We start from the raw sequence: 21,147 nt of genomic DNA, 5'->3' as shown, positions 1-21,147 counted from the left end.
ACCCTTTGCATATATATATATATATATATATATATATATATATATATATATATATATATATATATTTATATATATATATATATATATATATATATATATATATATATATATATATATATATATATATATATATATATATATATATATATATATATATATATATATATATATATATATATATATATATATATATATATATATATATATATATATATATATATATATATATATATATATATATATATATATATATATATATATATATATATATATATATATATATATATATATATATATATATATATATATATATATATATATATATATATATATATATATATATATATATATATATATATATATATATATATATATATATATGTTGTCAAGTTATCCACGAATTGGTAACCTCAGATTAAGATGACGTCGCAGAAGTACCCATTGATTTAAAAATATGATCAGTATTTAACGGGGAAAACAGATTGGAAAATTGACATGCGAATGCAATTATGTAATGAAAACCGCGAAAGTTTTACTGCAGAGACGGGACTCGAAACCCTCACTGACTCCTAACCGGGGAAATTGTTTTACCAATTGAACTACCCTGCATATGAAAACACATGAGGAGATATCCCAATTGATTAGAAGAATCATACTTTGCTGTACTTGGTCATCACAGCATTCACTTTACACTTAAAAACTACGGAACACAGCACAGAACACACACACTGATCACAAGTCTATTTTTTCCCTTTCTATACTTTGCCGCCGACACTGATTCAAGATTTTGTTGATTGTTTGTTTGCATTAGATGGTGAAGTGGTAGATGTAGATTTTCGCATCAGAAGGAATAGGTGCCTTAGAAGAACTAGATGTGGCAGCGAAATGGTTTTGCAAAATTTCAGGTAGGGTAACAGAGATATTTTAGTCACTTCATATATTTTGGCCCACCTAACAAACATTATCAATTTCATCGGATTTTATCGATGTTAAGTAACCGATGTTGCATCAATTTGAAGCTAATCACATTAAATTACCTATTGCGGAAGGGGTTTTCAAAGATATTATAACATTTGGGGGATATTTTTACAAAGTTGGCCAAAATAAAATCAATTTTAAAGTGGGCCAAAATACCTCTGTTACCCTATATTCTGTAATTTTGATTATGTTCAATTGGACCGTTGTTGTCTAAGTGAACGAACATTCAAAAAATTTTGTCTGACAGGGCGTTACCAATAGTTGTACTTATGAATTTCATTACAAATATAACATGAAAATTTATCAACAATTTCATTCCCTGGACCTGTTTATTTAATTTCTGGTTTGGCTCGGGTACGTAAATTTTATTTTGATTCTTTCGGTCATTGCAGAGGAATTAACAATATATTATTGGTAATGAATATTTCCAAATAAAATATAATTCGCTATTTTTACTTACCTTTTTGTTGCCGTTTTACGAATTGACACTGACGCTCACAACTCTAGCGTACTTCGATAACTACAAACTCGAAAACGTAGCAACTCTCCCAGAGCGCCATCTCACCCCACTTTACCCTAGTACAAGGCAGACGCTGTCAGCTTAGAGCGAAATTAATCTTTAGCTCACCAACGCCATCGCACGGCATCGCATTCAACATATCATGTTAATTGCATGGGTGCGCAGTGCTGCGTTTTGGCGCGCTCGAATTTGACATTTCTCTCCCCTACTTCTATGCACGAGATTCGATGCCGACTCGCCTGAGGGCGTCATGCCCGCAAAAAAGGATGTTTCCAATGAATTGTTCGGAAAATGTGAGAGCTGGATATCTAGTTAAAAATGTCTTTGCTTTATATAAATTTCTAAACTTTGTCAACAGAATAAAAATCTAATACCCAAGACCAGTGCGGTAAAATTTCATTTCCAATCGAATGTAATCAGATGAAAATGAAATTTATGGTCACTGACCGTCAGGATATCGATACAAATTCATATGACTTTTGCTGCCAAGTAGTCTAGCTGCTTCATTGTCTTCGCTGTTGGTAGTTAGAAAGTTCTAATGAAAAAAATTATAAATGGAGTAAATTATTAAAAATGAAAACTGAAGGAGGAAACTATTAATTTATGTGTATTCTGTGTTTGATATTTCAGCCACCTAGTTTGTCTTTCATATGTTATCTTGAACCAATTCGAATGTTTACATAAACCTAATTTGAAGGTCGCTCTCACATTATTGAAAGAGATATTTTGTTACTTCAAGAGATCAAATCACGATAGTTAAACTGAGCTTTGATTTGAAGAGAATCGATTGAAGAACTGAATACTGAAGGTTCGGTACTTCAGCGAACGTTGTGTGTGTGTCAGAGTGTAAAGTTTACTGCAGTAGAGAAATCGTCAGTGTGTTTCACATTCAGTTTCAATTGAATTGAATGAAGTTTTATTGCACTGCCCAAGACACATGTTAAAACTGTCCAAACCTGGCCAAAATTTTTGGACAATTTGAATTACAATTCAAATTACAATTCAAAATACGTAGTCATCGGATACTGTTTAACCGATGTAATGAACAACAGACATAACGTCTTCCAGTTACGAATAAATACGAATAGATATGGAATCGTTCGTTGTGTGAATTTCACAACTTTTATTGCTTCGCTTCCAGTATTGTAACGGTGCATTTATACAAAAAATTGACTTCTTGGCGACAAATATTTTCTACCACACAATTAAATAACGTGGAACAAATGAGAAAAAAACCATTTTTAATCCACCTAGTGGCCTTTCTAAAATTACTTATATTTCCAAAAATATTACGAGAATATTCTGTCAGGAAATTTTTGTTTCAATCTTGAATAAAATAAGAAACTTTTTTTGGGTAAGAACTAACATAACCTTTTCGATTTGTAAGCAACTATGTTAAGTTAATAAGACCTTTTTCTTTATCTTGCATCGTAGCACTAAATGATTAAACACACTTTACCCTATAGATTTGGAACCGGATGTCAAACAGCAACCTATGAGACTATAGGAACTTTTATTTGAGCCTGTTTTTTAAAACCGATCGAATCACCTCTGAGAAAATTGAGTGAGTCTCGTTTTAGAGTTCTTGACCACTAGGCTAACAGAGGTATTTTGGCCCTTCATATATTCTGGCACACCTAACAAACTTTAGGGATTTAATCGATGTTAAGTAACCCATGTTGCATCAATTTGAAGCTAATCACATTAAATTACCTATTGGGGAAAGCTTTTTCAAAGATATTACAACATTTAGTAAATTTTTTTACAAAGTGGACTAAAATAAAATCAGCCCTAAAGTTAGCCAAAATACCTCTGTTACGTTTTTGGTGCTTTCGGAAGCGGAAACCGTGGACTAGTGGTCCCAAAGTAGTTTTATATATTCACTAATTAACAAGATCTACCACTAAATTTTTGTTTGAGCTGTTAGTAGAATGTTGTCACTAATAGTACTGTTGTTGTACCGTTGAATTCCACTATGTTATATCACGTCATTACACTCTCACAAAGTCACTATTTTCACAGTCACTATTTTTCGAAAGTGTATAAAACGTTATAATACAGATACGTATTTCGGAGTGCTATTTGCATCCTTCTTCAGTGTATCGGTTTTATAAGTTTATTGAAAGAATGCTGCAATGAAGTTCCTTTTATACAAACGTAAGTAGGTAGAAACGTAAGTAGGTAAACCACAAAATGAAAGGTAAAAACAGGTAACAGAAAACTGGAAGAGTTAAGTGTTTTCTATGTTTGTTTTTATCTTGGATATGGGTAGTAACTGGAAAAGCCAAGAAGATCTATTGCCTTGGTCTCGGTTTAATAAAGAGATGGAGTTATTTTTGAAAATTTCTAAACTTTCTGCTGAATCTAATTTCCATGGATTGGAAATTTGTCTTAAGATTTTTATGTCATTAGTAGAGAGTTCATGATCTTCAAAAAAGGCATGTTCTGCTACTTTTGACTTGAAGTGATGTGGTAGTCCCTTTTCCAATTCTTTGGATGCTTTCGCTATTTCTGAGATATGTTCCTTGAAACGAATGTCCAGTGTTCTCTTTGTTTGTCCGATGTATATTTTATCGCAATGAGGACACGAGATTTTGTATACCCCAGACTTTTTCAAATTCTCTGTAGGATCTTTTGTAGAACCTAGTAGAGTTTTCAATTGGTAGTTCATAGTGCTGAACACTAAATCTAAACCAAATTTTCTTAGTTTTGATTTTAGTGGGTGTGAAATGTTTTGATTGAAGTCCACTGATATTCTTTTAAAATTTTCAGAAGGGGGGGTCAAAGTTGTAAGTGATTGTTTTTTCAACAGTCTTAATTTTTTATCGAAGATGGTTTGAATTGTATGCTCTGGATATCCATTGAACTTTCCAATTTCAAAAATAAAGTTTTTCTCTTTTATCGCAGCATCTTTTCTAAGGGGCAAAGATAGCATTCTGTGAATCATATGGTGGAATGCTGCCATTTTGTGTTGATGGGGATGATTAGAAGTATTTGGTATGACACGGTCCGTATTGGTTGGCTTCCTATATATTTCGAAAGTTAAGGATTTTGCCTCCCGGACAATAAGAATGTCCAAGAAAGGTAAACTGTTGTCTTTCTCTTCCTCATAGGTGAATTTAATATTTTTATGTAAATTATTAATTATTTCTAAAAAGTTCGATAAATCGTTGCGTTTGATGATGCAAAATATATCATCTACGTATCTCCACCAGCGATTAGGTAGTAATCCCTGCTTATTTAGAAGTTCTTCAAGGTTTGCCATGAATAATTCACATAAAAACGGGGAGAGTGGATTGCCCATTGGTGCCCCTTGTAATTGTTTATAAAATTCCCCTCTGAATTTGAAATAATTTACATCCATGCAAAGCCGAGTTAGAGTAAGATAAGACCGTACTTTGCATTTCCATAAACTACTACTATTTTGTTGAAGTAACCAATCTTCCAACAGATTGATTGAGTCCTTCACTGGGACACTTGGGAATAAGGCGGTTACATCGAAAGATACCATCATTTCGTCATCTTTGATATCGCCTGAATTCTGAAGTTGAGTAACGAATGTCTGTGTGTTAGGAACTGATTTACTGAAGAATTTTTTTGGCATAGATTGGAATTCTTTTACTAGCCATTTGGATATTTTTTGAGTTGGGGCCCCTACTGAAGAAATGATTTCCCTTATTTCGTTACCAGGTTTATGAACCTTTGGTAGTCCTTTTATTTTGGATAAAGAAGGGTTAGAAACTTTGAGACTACTGAGATTGATATCGAAGTTTGGGTTGCATTCATGAAGAGTTTTATCTACTTTTTTAATAATATCTGGAAGGGGGTCGGCTCTTTGTTTCCTATAAGGGCCGTCATTGATTTTTTTAATTATCAGATTATCATAATCTTCTTTGTCCATAATTACCACTTTGTTTCCCTTATCAGCCTTAACATAAAATACAGGCTTTTCCCGCAATTGTTTCACTATTTCTTTATCACCCATATTTTGTTGATTTTTCAGTGAGGTATTTTTAATGATATCAGCTACAATAGTTCTGGCATCATTAATTTGAGAAAAAGAAAGATTATAGTTATTTAGGCCTGTTTCTACGTCTATAATAACTTGTTCGAGATTTACTTTAGAAGAAATTGCATAATTTAACCCAAGATTGAGAAGTTTTGTTTGTTCGTTGGTAAAATTCTGAGATGACCGATTGATTAGGAAGTCTTCTGAAAACTGTATTGGAGGTTTTGGGGGGCGGTGTGCGGAATTTTTGAAACGTAAATTTTCGAATTTCTTGTGAAGGAGAATTCGTTTTCGCTCAGATTCGCAGTGTTCTGCAAATTTAACTTTGCTTAGGAAAATTTCGAAACCTTGGGGGTATTGTTTCGCTAATTTTAAATGAAGATTATAACATTCCAAAGTTTTCACGTTCAGAATGCTAAACAATTTTTTAGTTTTCTCTTTCAGAATTTCGTGTTGAATTTTATTTTGAATATTTTTAGAAAAAGATCTCCCACCCTTTACCTTGCAGCATGTGGGAGTTAATCCAAATCTACTGCATTTTTTCAAAAATGCAATGTCTCTCGATATTCCCACAATTTTCTTTCTTAACTTAATAAACCTATTAGGCTCACTTGGCTTGGTAACCATTGTCACTAAATTTTTGTTTGAGCTGTTAGTAGAATGTTGTCACTAATAGTACTGTTGTTGTACCGTTGAATTCCACTATGTTATATCACGTCATTACACTCTCACAAAGTCACTATTTTCACAGTCACTATTTTTCGAAAGTGTATAAAACGTTATAATACAGATACGTATTTCGGAGTGCTATTTGCATCCTTCTTCAGTGTATCGGTTTTATAAGTTTATTGAAAGAATGCTGCAATGAAGTTCCTTTTATACAAACGTAAGTAGGTAGAAACGTAAGTAGGTAAACCACAAAATGAAAGGTAAAAACAGGTAACAGAAAACTGGAAGAGTTAAGTGTTTTCTATGTTTGTTTTTATCTTTTATGTGAATTATTCATGGCAAACCTTGGAGAACTTCTAAATAAGCAGGGATTATTACCTAATCGCTGGTGGAGATACGTAGATGATATATTTTGCATCATCAAACGCAACGATTTATCGAACTTTTTAGAAATAATTAATAATTTACATAAAAATATTAAATTCACCTATGAGGAAGAGAAAGACAACAGTTTACCTTTCTTGGACATTCTTATTGTCCGGGAGGCAAAATCCTTAACTTTCGAAATATATAGGAAGCCAACCAATACGGACCGTGTCATACCAAATACTTCTAATCATCCCCATCAACACAAAATGGCAGCATTCCACCATATGATTCACAGAATGCTATCTTTGCCCCTTAGAAAAGATGCTGCGATAAAAGAGAAAAACTTTATTTTTGAAATTGGAAAGTTCAATGGATATCCAGAGCATACAATTCAAACCATCTTCGATAAAAAATTAAGACTGTTGAAAAAACAATCACTTACAACTTTGACCCCCCCTTCTGAAAATTTTAAAAGAATATCAGTGGACTTCAATCAAAACATTTCACACCCACTAAAATCAAAACTAAGAAAATTTGGTTTAGATTTAGTGTTCAGCAGTATGAACTACCAATTGAAAACTCTACTAGGTTCTACAAAAGATCCTACAGAGAATTTGAAAAAGTCTGGGGTATACAAAATCTCGTGTCCTCATTGCGATAAAATATACATCGGACAAACAAAGAGAACACTGGACATTCGTTTCAAGGAACATATCTCAGAAATAGCGAAAGCATCCAAAGAATTGGAAAAGGGACTACCACATCACTTCAAGTCAAAAGTAGCAGAACATGCCTTTTTTGAAGATCATGAACTCTCTACTAATGACATAAAAATCTTAAGACAAATTTCCAATCCATGGAAATTAGATTCAGCAGAAAGTTTAGAAATTTTCAAAAATAACTCCATCTCTTTATTAAACCGAGACCAAGGCAATAGATCTTCTTGGCTTTTCCAGTTACTACCCATATCCAAGATAAAAACAAACATAGAAAACACTTAACTCTTCCAGTTTTCTGTTACCTGTTTTTACCTTTCATTTTGTGGTTTACCTACTTACGTTTCTACCTACTTACGTTTGTATAAAAGGAACTTCATTGCAGCATTCTTTCAATAAACTTATAAAACCGATACACTGAAGAAGGATGCAAATAGCACTCCGAAATACGTATCTGTATTATAACGTTTTATACACTTTCGAAAAATAGTGACTGTGAAAATAGTGACTTTGTGAGAGTGTAATGACGTGATATAACATAGTGGAATTCAACGGTACAACAACAGTACTATTAGTGAAGATCTACCAACTAAATGAATTTAGCAGTGAGTTTTATAAAAAAGTGCACCGCGTTTCGCCATCGCTTGTGAAAAAATACACATGAAATTGAGAATTTTTACTAATTGCACTGTAATACCGGAACCGGACGTCGGATCTGAATCAACTTTTCGGGGACTTTTTAAAAAAATTCAAGACCTTTTATTTGTGTCTTAGTTTGTGAAAATCGGGTAAGAAATTTCCGAGAATATTGAGTTCTTCATAAATTTGCAAATATTTCCTTGTAATTCCGGAACCGGAAGTCGGATCCAAATGGAATTCAAGAAAATTGTATGAGAACAAAAGACCTTTCATTTGAATCTGAGTTGTGAAAATCGATTCAGTAATCTCTGAGAAAATTGAGTGACATTATTTGTCACAAACACACATATGCCCAGACGTTTTGTGATCTCGACGAACTGAGTCGAATGGTATATGACACTCGGCCCTCCGGGTCTCGGTTGTAAATTCGGTTTTCACAGCGATTGCATAGCTTTTCTATATGAGAATGGCAAAAATAGCAACCTGTAAAATTTTGAGCTCGATTATTTCATTTCGGATTTGCATATTTCAGTAAAAGAAACTATCAAAATGCTGTACGGGATTCATTTCTGGCATTCAGAACGGCCAAATTATGGATTTCTCTTCGATATTAAACATTGTTCGGAGCATTTTTGTAGAACGCGAAGCAGTCAAATACTGGCTTTATTTGCACTTGTCCCGCAATTGATTCAATACTGAACTGATTTTTGATTTTTTGATTTTACTGGAACTGGAACTGAGCTCTGGACCTTACCCAACCGAAATGATGCACTTGCTTCACTTCCTGCTCAGTAAACTGAACAGGAAACTTCATTATTTATTTATTTGTGATTATGTCGTACAACTGAAGATGTTATCATAAATTGATGACCGGATATAGGAATATATGATGGCATGTAGCAAAAATTATGTTGATACGTTAGATACAACAAGAGATATTCACGAACAAAAACTTATCACTCTCTCAGAGGGTAGATTTTTTCTACTGTGCCGCTTTTAGTGACGGTATAAATATTTTAACAATCTTCACCCTGTAATTCCAGAACCGGATGTCGGATCCAAATTAAATTCAGGGATTCAATATGGAACCACAAGATATTTCATTGTGCAAATCGGTGAAGTCAAGTGAGTGAGATCCATTTTGAAATATATGACTACTATTTCCGGTGCTTCCGGAATCAGAAATCGGGAACCTGGAGAGCCGAAATCGGTTTGTTTGGTTATCTACTGGTAATGGGTACCGATTGGAGTAGTTTCGAGGACAACTAAGGAATTTTTACATGTATTTTGTTTTTCCGCGTTAAAATAGGGTTTCAAATTTGGAACACATTTTACCCTATAAATCCGGAATCGGACGACGCATCCGGATGAAATTTGGAAGTTTTGTACGGGACCATGAGACCTTTCATTTGAAGTTAAGTTTGTCGGTCACGCCATCTCTGAGAAAATTGAAAAAGTAATTTGAAATAGGAAGGTTTACACCAGCTACTCTATAATTCTGGAACCGTAAGTCGGATCGAAAAGAAATTCACTTTGTATGGGATAATTACAGGGTCCGGCACTCGAAGTGTAACCAACTTCAGACCTTCGAGCTTGGCGTCAAGGTAAATGCGACATATTATCGGGAAAGTATTCTTGAGGTTGCTTTGAAGCCGTGGGCAGACATTTCGGTGGTAGACCATGGACGTTTCAGCAGGACTCGGCACCGTCTCACAAAGCTCGAGTGAACCAAGAATGGCTGAAAAACAACGTTCCGAACTTCATCACGTCCACACAATGGCTCTCGAATTCACCAGATGCGAATCCAATGGATTATTCTCTGTGGGCCATTTTGGAGAGCAAAGTCCGAACTAAAAGATACACCAGTCTCGAGGCGCTGAAAAAAGTTATTGTCCGCGAGTGGGCCAAAATACACCTGCAAGTCACATTCGGGCAGCTTGCGATTCGTTTTTTGACCGTCTCAATGCCATAGTCAAGGCAAAAGGTGGTCATATCTAGCAAAAGTGAATTGATAATGAATTTTGTATTATTTTTACACATTTTGTACTTTGAATTAAGTAAAAGTAATTTTCCAAACTGAATTTATGGCCTTTTTAATTGGTTACACTTCGAGTGCCGGACCCTGTATACCTTTGATTTAAATCTATATTTGTGGTTCTGACATTTCTGAGAAAAGTAAGTCATTTTGTTGCACATATCACACTGTAATTCCGAAATCGGAAGTGGGATTCGAATAAAAATCAGGAACTTTGTATGGGGCTACGAGACCTTTCATTTGAATCTAAGTTGATGAAAATCGGTTCAACCATCGCCGAGAAAAGTGAGTACAAAAATGGTACATACATACACACATACATTTTGCGTACTCGACATACTGAGTCGAATGGTATATTACACTCGGCTCTCCGGGCCTCGGCTCAAAATTCACAGTGATTGCATAACCTTTCTATATGAAAAAGCAAAAAGGAAGGAAAAAGTTGAACATATTTAGTATCAAGCTACTATCAGAAATGCGAAGCATACAACAACTAAATTAATAATATCATAAATCATCTAAAATCACTCAAAATTGCTCCTCGACAGTAAGGATCTATTCGTTTCCTACAAGCCGGGTCAGTTAGCTGACCTATTCGCGCCAGTTTTTCATATGACGTTGGTAGCACTGGTAGTGCGGTATATGTGAAATGAGCCCTTCGAGTAAATGAGGATTTAAATTTCATCACTCTTCATCTGCCTGTTAATTCCTGCGAGTGGACGAAGCTGTTAATAAATGGTGTGAAGCTAATAATCATAATCTGTAATCGTGATACCCACAACACTGCTACTATTTGCAAGAAACGAGAAGCATTCACGGAGGTTGTCCTTTTTAACTACAGTTGCGTGGAACAGCTTCTATTGTAGTCTGTAGGAGTGCGCTACATCTGACGGCAGGTTCACGTCCCTTACCACATTCAGCAGGCTGCATTATAAAAACCAATGTTGTCTTATATTTTGTGGTTAGATGATAAAAATTGCTGGTGAATGCTGGAACATCAGCAGTAGATAGACTGATAAAACGAGGGCATAAGCCACTGGTGATGCATCTGAGAAAAGGATACGCAATGATGGAATTATTGTAAAAAACGTTTTGTGTAGTGTAATTTCAAAATTTTGTTTATATATTGATAGATCGACAGTGCATGTAGTAGAATATTCATTTAAAGTTTTGGCTTATCTCATCGATCGTAGACTGGTGAGTGACATACCAAACCAAAAAACTTGTGAAAGGTTGATGTTTTGTGTAGATTTGTAGAACTTTTCATTAAGACGTGATACAGGGCAGCCAAGTGACATAAGCATTATGGTGATAACAACACAATAGTTAAATAGAGAAGGATTTAAAGACATCGGTACTTCATAACAATAACAGACAAAAAGCGCTTGGAACTTATAGTTATTGGAAAGTTCAGTCTGTAATATATCATTAAAGCCAGTTTTAAATAATACATACAATATAATAACATAATAACTATGTTACAAAACTATGATAGGTTTTAAAACAACTAAGACCTTTTTCATAGAGTTAATAACTAATATAAACCAGAGTGCTTCTTTTCTCTTCATTTTGGCATATACCAAGTTGATCCATATGTTCAAGTGTTTTCAAATTATTAGTGTTGTAAACCAGTATGTTTTTCTAGTTATGTTCTAAAGTATATTATGTTGTCGGAATAGAAGTGAATGCAAATCGCAGTAAAACATAGTAACAACTTCTTAGACTGTTCTTAGTATCACACTTGTATGATCAGTAATACCATCCTACTGCACACTTCGAAAAAAACCTGTGATTTTACATCTTATTAGATGCACATAAATGGAGCGTCGCAGTTCACGCAAATTTACTTAGAAGAACATTTAATATTGTGTCCAAAATTCCATAACATGAAATTCAATTAAAAAAAAAGAATACTGATAACGAGCGCCGCGCGACTTGAACCAAGAAACATTGGATCGCAAAGCACGTCTGTTAATCGACTGAGCCACAGAAGCACACAACTGCTTGGCAGGTGAAAGGTGCATTTAAATTCATACAATCGCACCTGCTAACAGAATGCAAGTTACAGTCGAAACCAGTAAAATTCAAACTAATTTCACATTAAGTCATTAAATATGAAATTTCCGTCATTTGACAAATTAGGTCTTTATGAATTACATCGTATGTGGGATTAAGTCACCTGTAAAATTCAGATTTTTTTGGTGTGTGGAGATCAAAAGGTTACCTGCGTACGTAGTGCAGCAGTTCATTTCATTTACATGCTCCGGAGTCCAACCGACAATGACAAAGGAAATCTGTTACAATCCATCTAGTGGTGTGATGAAGCCTTTCTCGTGTGACTTGTGTTCTCAGTAATAATACTGTGGTATTCTTGAAAAAAACTGCTCATTGAAAAGAATCATGAATCATTTGTTCGGGCTTGAAAATCGAAATAGTTTTAAGCCAAAATTAGAAGATTTTGTATCATTTTTTTGCAGCATTGGTCAAAACCATGTTTTGAAATTTGAAAACCATCTCGGAGAAAAATGTGTGCATATTTTTCTCTCACACATACACACACAGGTATTTTGCGTACTCGACGAACTGATTCGAAGGGTATATGACACTCGGTCTTCCGTGCCTCGGTTCTAACAAACGAGAGCTAACAAACTTGTTCAGTTGTTTAAGTGTTTCTACGAGTTAGTTTGAACGTAGTAGGCCCTAATAAAACCGTTTTTATTTCATCTCATGAAAAAAAATTAAAATTTCAGATTAATGTATCCAGTTGTAAATGAAGGATATGATCCAAATATAAATGATACTTTTTCCTACAACTTAAACCACTGATCTGCCGAAGCAAATGTTATCTCAATCAGTTAAGTAAGTCATTCATAAAATCATTTAATCATGCAATAAACATTAACGTATATGCTTATTCTATCGATAATCGGTCGGAAATGTTTCTAATTTACTTTTGACTTGCATCATTGGCCTGCTTCCATTAAAACATTGAAACTATATATCAAACCATCTTTGTTACTATGTGGGTGAGTAGGTGAAAGTTTGTTTACTCTTATGAGGACTTATGGGAGCATTGTCGTGTACCAAAAGTTGGCTAGTGAGTTTCCAACGGAAATGCAGTTTATGACTCTAATGCCCCCTCACGACTTCTGAACTACTGCTACCATAGGACAGTGTAAAAGAAAGTTAGCTTCTTCCTTCCGTAGTAAGGCTGTCGATATGAAGAAGCTTTCAAGAAAGTTGTGTATGGTCACCTAAAAGCATATTGTCATATAAAAGACTATTAAGCATTGTCTAATACCAAAGTCAAAGAATACAACTGATGGTCATGTTTGATAGCGAGACAATGAATTACTATCTCGGTAATATACGGTAATACGTAGAGCCGCAGGCTGCTCAAATGTAGAAGACAATCGGAAAAAAGTTATATGTTCATGTTTATGTAATACCAGCACACTGACTGAGTGAGTAGCAAAGATATACCGAACCATATGAGGTTAGCAATTGTCAAGAAGTTTAAATGACAAAGTTTTTCAGTGCACTTTACCATTTCAAGAAAATTAGTTACATCGAACTTTGCTATGTATACGCCGAAATTTAGGGCTTATTTTTCATGAGAGTAACAACGAAATGGTAGACGGTTGTAAAAGTTGCACCCAACAGGCAGCTGCTGAGTGTCAATCAATTGTTTATTTTTTTTTCAAGTTTATGACGTCTCTGGAAGTTTTTATTGAAATGTTTTGTTTTTTTTATTGTTAACTACCTTCAAATTTATAACATAGCTTGAAGACGACAATTTTCACTGAAAAAGAATTATCAAGAATTATTTTTACGAACTACGCATAAGAGTTATTTCGTCAATTAGATAAATTACATTTTTTAGGAAGTACAGTCTGTTACATAAGAGCGTGGTCACTGTTTGTTGTTTGAAAAAATGTAAAGACTCAACATGAAGTTAGAAGAAGTTGTAACTTTTGATTATTGGTTTATTAGATCAAAAACTTGCATGCAAATACATTAATAGTAAGTCCAATCCCCTTCAGTGTTAATAATGGTTTGACACCTTCGAGGCATACTTTGGGCGAGATTTTGCGCGTATTCTTCTGAAAACGACCTCCGAATTTGTGAATTCGGCGAACAAGCTGTTTCAAATTGTGTGGTCGGTTTTTCCCAAGCTTCATCTTCATTTGAGCCCAAACGTTCTCAATTGAACTGGCATCGGGCGACTGAGAGGGCCAATCCAAGGTCACGACACCAGAGCCGTAGTGAATATTTCTGGCGCCCGAGGCAAACTCAAAAATAATCGCCCCCTCCAATTTTTTAACAAACACCATGAAGACGAACACACATTATTTCGTTTTCCTGTAAGGTTATCTTAAGTAACATTTTGAATTTTAGTAAATACTTTTGGCTCTCTTGAGTGTTGTATCAGAAATCCCGCATTGAAACTGTAAACGCCACAACACCATTTTGAAAACCATTATAAGATCATATTGCAGCCAAGTGGACAGTTCCCACAGGAACAAAAGAATACGACCACCATCGACAAGTCTCCACGTCATCTGGACAATCCCTATGTAAGATTCATCCCATCAGTAACTATCGACTAAAACTGGAGACTGGATCCCTCAGAGTTTCGATTGTCAGCATACGACAATGTGAACAAAAACGTTATAATTAATATAATTATCCTAGTCTTAAGTACAGTTGAGAAATACTCTTGGCATCCTAGTGCTAAAAATAAAGTGGACCGTTTATCATAAGGCTTATCAAATAAAGCGAAAGGAACAACCAACCTGCATTAATTTTTTTTCGAAATGATTCAAAATTCAAGAAAGTTTCAAAACCTGTTTTACGATCAACAATAAAATTCCGAAGTAATAATATATAAGATTTTTTTTACGACTGAACCTGAATTATGGAACTGAATTTTTTTCACTCGCCTCACCCTCACTACGGTATTGCACGACACCATTTTGTTCCTTTGCCCAAGTCCTTTTCAAGACTTTTTTGCACATGTTTATCACTCAACATCGGTTTTTGCAAAGTACTTCGAAATTTCAAATTATTTGCGATCAAATGTCTGCGAACAGTTCCGTACGATATATTTAAACCTTTTTTGATCAATTTTGAATTGTACAGGGAATTTCTAGATTGATAAATCTAGAAAATTGTACAGGGAATTTCTAGATGATCCAACCTGGGACTGGTAAATCATCCTTCAATATACATCTTCTGGTAAAACCAGAATTCATTGATCAGTACCGGCGCCGGCCAGGCCCGAACGTAGGTCGTCTAAGCAATGGGAAGGGATGTTAGTCCAACACTTGTTGTTACTAGAGACCATATATACTACTGCGCACTCCACAAGTGTCACGGGAGAAGGATATTTGTTAGTAAAAAATGCAGTAATTGTAGCATACGCGCGCGACTCAGTATGTTTCGGTTTCAAGATGCTCGGATGCACCACTAAACTCACTGACTTCCCGAGCGAACGTTTCAACAATATCCTATATTGAAGTCCCGAGAAGTCTTGATTCACAGCTCTTATTCGACGAAACTGAAGAAAAATTTACAGTACTATCGCGTAAAGAATAAAAATTTCCCTATTTATTTTCCCAAAATAAACGAGTGAATAGGATTTGGACGAAATAGTTGATTCATTGCATTGACATATTCTAAACAGTTGTTATAAAATCATTTTAAATCACCAAATAAAGATCAACAGATTTCACGCGCGTCTTGATTCTGTATTATTTCCGCTTTATTATTTTAATTATTTATTAACATTATTAATTGGTTATATTGGTTGATATTATTTTATTCATTTAGGGGTTAGCCAAATTTTGTGCTAGGGCACATAACCGTTTTTATTATTTTTACGTTTCGTCTTTGACTCATCAGTGCAGAGCATCTGATGACCAAACCTGCATCGGCCTGAAATAGTCGAAAATACGTTTTCGTTCGGTACGTCAGAAAAGACATTGCACTCCGTTGCTAAACAAAAAGTGTTCTGTAAATAGCAGAAACTTTACGTCTGCTTAGTGATTCAAATTGAACTGCCGAGTTCAGCACTAAGCAGTTCAATTTGAACTGCCCTGCACTAATGAGTCAAAGACGAAATGTAAAAATAAATAATTTATTGTTTGAAATATTAATATCAAGTGTTGTTGCCTTTCTAATATAGAAAGGTTATGCAATCACTGTGAAAACCGACTTTTGAACCGAGGCCCGAAGGGCCGAGTTTCATATACCATTCGACTCAGTTCATCGAAAACGCAAAATGTCTGTGTGTATGTGTGTATGTAACGTTTTTTTGCACTAACTTTTCTCGGAGATGGTTGAACCGATTTTCACAAACTTAGATTCAAATGAAAGGTCTTGTGGTCCCATATGTAATTCCTGAAATTCATCCGGAGTGTGTTAAAATTTTTTTTACCATCACTGAAAGAGGCGAAAAACCGTAAAAAGTTTTCTAAATCGACCTCAAATCTCCTCCAATTGATAAGTTTTCTCAACTTCAGTTATAACGGTCTCCGAATTCCTGCTCACAGACTACCTGAAATAGGATCAAAAACTCTAGAATAGAACTCTTCTGAGATGGCTGAACTGATTCTCAGAATCTCATAATCAAATGTAAGCTTAAATACTTCTATATATAACTCCTGACAGCGACAACGCCAAAGATGTAAATAAAATTATAAGCTAGGTTAATTCGTAGGTTATGTTAGCACCTGGCCATACGAATCGACTTCGGCTATACCGGTCCTTGGAATACGGCGCCAAAAGTACCGTAAACAGTAGTCATAAACTCCAAATTCGAATTCACTTCGATTTCTCAGAGAGAGCTCATTCGATTTTTACAAAATCAGATTCAAGTTAAAGGTCTTATAGCCTCCTAAAAAAATCCTGAATTTGTTCTGAACCTTCTTCCGGTTCCGGAATTACAGGGTTACTTACTTTTACTTTACTTTAATGGTGCACATCCCGTCTTCGGGACATGACCGAACAATTTGTAAACAAAACCAAACAGCCAGCGAGTGCGAGGTCTACCCCGCAGTCGACGACCTCTCCCAGGTTCTCTGCTGAATATCACGTAGGCCATTCTCTCTTCCGGCATTCAGGGTTATGAGAGTTTAAAGTTAAATTACAGGGTTATGAGAGTTTAAAGTTAAAGGCGATGAGGCGAACGTAAAAATAATTCTTAATTTGTTTAGATTAGAACGTTTTTCATTAATTGCAATTCATATAAAAACAATATTAGAGTCAAATTTGGAAAAAATGTTTTAGGCCTGTGTTATTCTTATCACTGATGTTTAATGTTTTTAAAACGATTCACCCATTTACTCACAAACTGTTTCGACTTTTTCATGTATTCCGCCGCGGCAGCTTGGGTCATTTTGGGACCTTTCGAGCACAAAAAACTGCTTCGACGCGTACTTCGATGCGTACGCGGTACTCATTTTGGTAAAATGCTGAAATCGAATTGTAAACAATAGTCAGCTAATTTATTCTCGCATTGCATCAAGGACACTACTGTCCTCTATGTTAAAAAAAAATATCACACCATTCCACTTTACCGATCGCGAGTAATCGTGACCATGCTCTCATGTAACAGACTGTATGACGAATGTTTGCGTCATATTTCTTTTATTAAACGCGTCATTTTTTTTAATTGAACGCGATAATTATTTCGTTATTTTGAAACATCGATTATTATTTTGTTTCACTTTTGTAGGATCGAAAGCCGTTTGTTGATTTTATGGTTAAAAACTCAAATATCTTTGTCATTGTCAGTAGACGATCAAACAAATTAATTTCAACAAGCCCGTACCCAGGATTTTGTTTCGGAAGGAGATCTAAAAAAACACTTCGTAACGCCTATGATTCACAGAAAAGAGTATCACATAGAACGCTCAGTAACATTTATAAATTACAAAAAGTAACGCATGTAACGCTTCGTAACTTCTATAACTTACACAAAAGTAAAGTATGTAATGCTTCCTAACTCCTATAACTTACAATAAAGTAATGTATGTAACGCTTCGTTACATTTATAAATTAAAAAAAGTAACGCATGTAAGGCTTCGTAACGCCTATAACTTACTAAAAAGTAACGTATGTAACGCTTCGTAGCGTCACAATTTACAAAAACTAACGCATGTAACGCTTAATAACACCTTTAACTTAAAAAAAATAATGCTTCGTAACGCTCCGTAACGCCTATGACTTACTAAAAAGTAGCACATGTGACGCTTCGTAACGCCTATAACTTACAAAAAAGTGACGTATGTACCGTAACATTTATAACTTACAAAAAAGTAACGCATGTAACCCTTCGTAACGTCTATAACTTACGTACGTAACACTTCGTGACACCTATAACTTCTATAAAAGTAACGCATCGTAACTCGTTTACCGCAAGTATCTAACCCTTATAACGGTTTTAAACACTCATAATTTCCACAAAATAACTCATATGATTTGTACTCCTCAATTTAAGAAAATTATCGTATGCAACGCTATCTAGCTTCTTTAACTAAACGTAACGCTTCCCATCTCACGATAATATCGAGTGAAACGCTTCGTCAAATCCCACTTAGAAAAAAACGTTCAACGGTGGTCCTTCATTGGTCCAATACGTTGGATCATTGGTCTAATGAAAGTCCAATCAATCGTTCAACGGGAGGACAACACGGGACCTTCGTTTGCCGATTTTGAAACAGACCGTTGAACCGAATGCCATTTTTTTCGTTCCACAAACCCGGCAGACAGAGGTCCATTGTTAAGCCATTTTGAACATGAGGAGTTGGAGCCCCGTTGGACTAGTTTTACTGCAGAATTTCTGAAGTTTTTTCCACTTATTTGTTTAGACTAACAATACATACCTGCACAATACTTCTACTTCACGTAGAATAACAACAAATTTTCTTTCTATGTAAAGGTAACACTTAATTTTCACACTATTTTTGCAAGAGAAAAAACAACAAACCGTTCCAGCAAATTGAGCAAATTGAACGAATATTTCGTGCAGTATGTCGTTCAACAAGCGCTCAAAAACCAACAAAATTGAACGGCCTGCTGAGAGGGTAAGTTGATGCCTTTCACGCAACCCGCCTGGGTCCGATTCCAAAACCCCGCACGTAGAGTTAGAAAGTTTTTCTAGCCCCAAGAGGCGAATGCCCTTAAGGTTAAAACATTTATAATCGGAACAAAAAAATTCATAGTACCTTTACTCAGGTGTTGACTCAGATTGACCAATAAACACTTCGTAACGTGTATAGCTTCAAAAACTAAACAACTATTTTATGTATTTTTGCCTTTCTCATATAGAAAGGTTATGCAATCACTGTGAAAACCGACTTTTGAACCGAGGCTCGGAGGGCCGAGTGTCATATACCATTCGACTCAGTTCGTCGAGTACGCAAAATGTCTGTGTGTGTGTATGTGTGTGTGTATGTGCGTATGTGTGTATGTAACGTTTTTTTGCACTAACTTTTCTCGGAGATGGCTGAACCGATTTTCACAAACTTAGATTCAAATGAAAGGTCTTGTGGTCCCATACAAAATTCCTGAATATTATTTGGATCCGACTTCCGGTTCCGGAATTATGGGGTAAAATGTGCAAAAAATTGTGAAAATAAGTGCACTAACTTTTCTCAGAGATGGCTGAACCGATTTTCACAAACTTAGATTCAAATGAAAGGTCTTGATGTCCCATAGAAAATTCCTGAATATTATTTGGATCCGACTTCCGGTTCGAGAGTTATGGGGTAAAATGTGCAAAAAAAATAAAATATGTGTTTTAACTTTTCTCATAGATGGCGCGACCGATTTTCACAAACTTAGATTCAAATGAAAGGTCCTGTGGTCCGATACGTTATTCCTGAATTTCATGCGGATCCGACTTCCGGATCCGGAAATATAGGGTAAAGTGTGTTAAAAATTGTACACCATCACTGAAAATGGGGAAAAACCTTAAAACATTTTTTAAATCGACCTCAAATCTTTTCCAATTTGATGGTTTTTATCAGTAGACGGTCAAACAAACCGATTTCGGTCATTCTTTTAAGAATCGAAGAAAAATAATTTTGAAGAATACCACAGTTATATATAGGTATGATAGTATGATTGATATGAGAAAGGCATCATTACACCACTAGGTGGATTAAAACAGGTTTTGTATTATTATTATTGCCATTTATTTTACCCCAATTTCATCCTCCATAATGGTTTTGATCATCACGAAACTGTGTAATCTACAAGACCAACAGCTTCATCATATATCTCAAACTTGTTTTTCGTTTCTGATTTCGGGAGGGGCCCTTCTGGGTTCGTGACTAATTCCAGCATTCCTGGTTCCCAATAGCCGTAGCCTCAAAAATTGATCCCAGTCACTTTTCTCGAACCAACTTCGATTATACCGGTTCTAGGATTTCGGTTTTGTAAGTACTTGCAATAGTGGAACTCACTTTGCTTTCTCAGAGATGGCCTAACCGACATGAATAATGTTTCACTCTGTAGGTTATACTAGTCTATGGACAAACCTTTTGGTTTTTCAAGAATCGATGAAAATTATTTTGAAGAGTACCACACATTTATATATGAGACATTAATTATTCATTTTATTACACCACTAGGTGGATCAAAACAGGTTTTATTGTACAAGTTTTATTTGATTTAAATTTCATCATCAGTTCACAATTTTAACCATTTGAGAAAGACCTAGCAAAAATTCCTTCAAAATGTTCAAAAACATACAGTGCTGTTCGAAATGATAACAGCACTCATGTACTTTTCAGTAACGTTCTATGTGCTTGTATGTCTATTCATAAATAATAAATAAAATGGTGAAAAATTTAAATTATATTCTAAACCTTTCTGGAGACTTTTAAAGGTTCTTAAGAAACCACAGATATCAATTACAGCTCTCAAAGAAGGAAATCAAATACTTTTTACAAACTACGAAAAAGTGCAAAAAGACATAGCAGGATGAAATCTGCATATTGTTATACCACACCGTTATACCGCCCTGCGCTTGAGTTGCATAAACTACTAGAATAAAGCACCATGCGTTTCCTTCTAACAGAACTTGATGGGGACGCATGGTCGACTGTTATTTAATTTTTAGAAAAAATCAAATATTGTGGTCGTCTACATTCTTTAAAAATATGAAAACATATCACTTTAACATGTCCACAAATTCATTATT

At 35.0% G+C, this 21,147-nt stretch overlaps 1 protein-coding gene across 1 annotated transcript in view; it reads left to right on the top strand.

Moving 5' to 3' along the window:
• Positions 1-10,918: 10,918 nt before the first annotated feature.
• LOC131436206 (FMRFamide-related peptides) overlaps positions 10,919-21,147 on the top strand; it is a 59,827-nt gene continuing 49,598 nt past the window's right edge. Inside the window, exon 1 of the mRNA XM_058604802.1 lies at positions 10,919-11,132. The gene's annotated coding sequence lies outside the window, so the exon portion shown is untranslated. The remainder of the gene's footprint in view (positions 11,133-21,147) is intronic.

This window comes from Malaya genurostris, chromosome 3 (genome assembly GCF_030247185.1).
Source record: "Malaya genurostris strain Urasoe2022 chromosome 3, Malgen_1.1, whole genome shotgun sequence".
Taxonomy (NCBI): domain Eukaryota; kingdom Metazoa; phylum Arthropoda; class Insecta; order Diptera; family Culicidae; genus Malaya; species Malaya genurostris.
The sequence above is the reverse complement of the archived record's forward strand: the minus strand, read 5'-3'. Positions and strand labels throughout refer to the sequence as shown.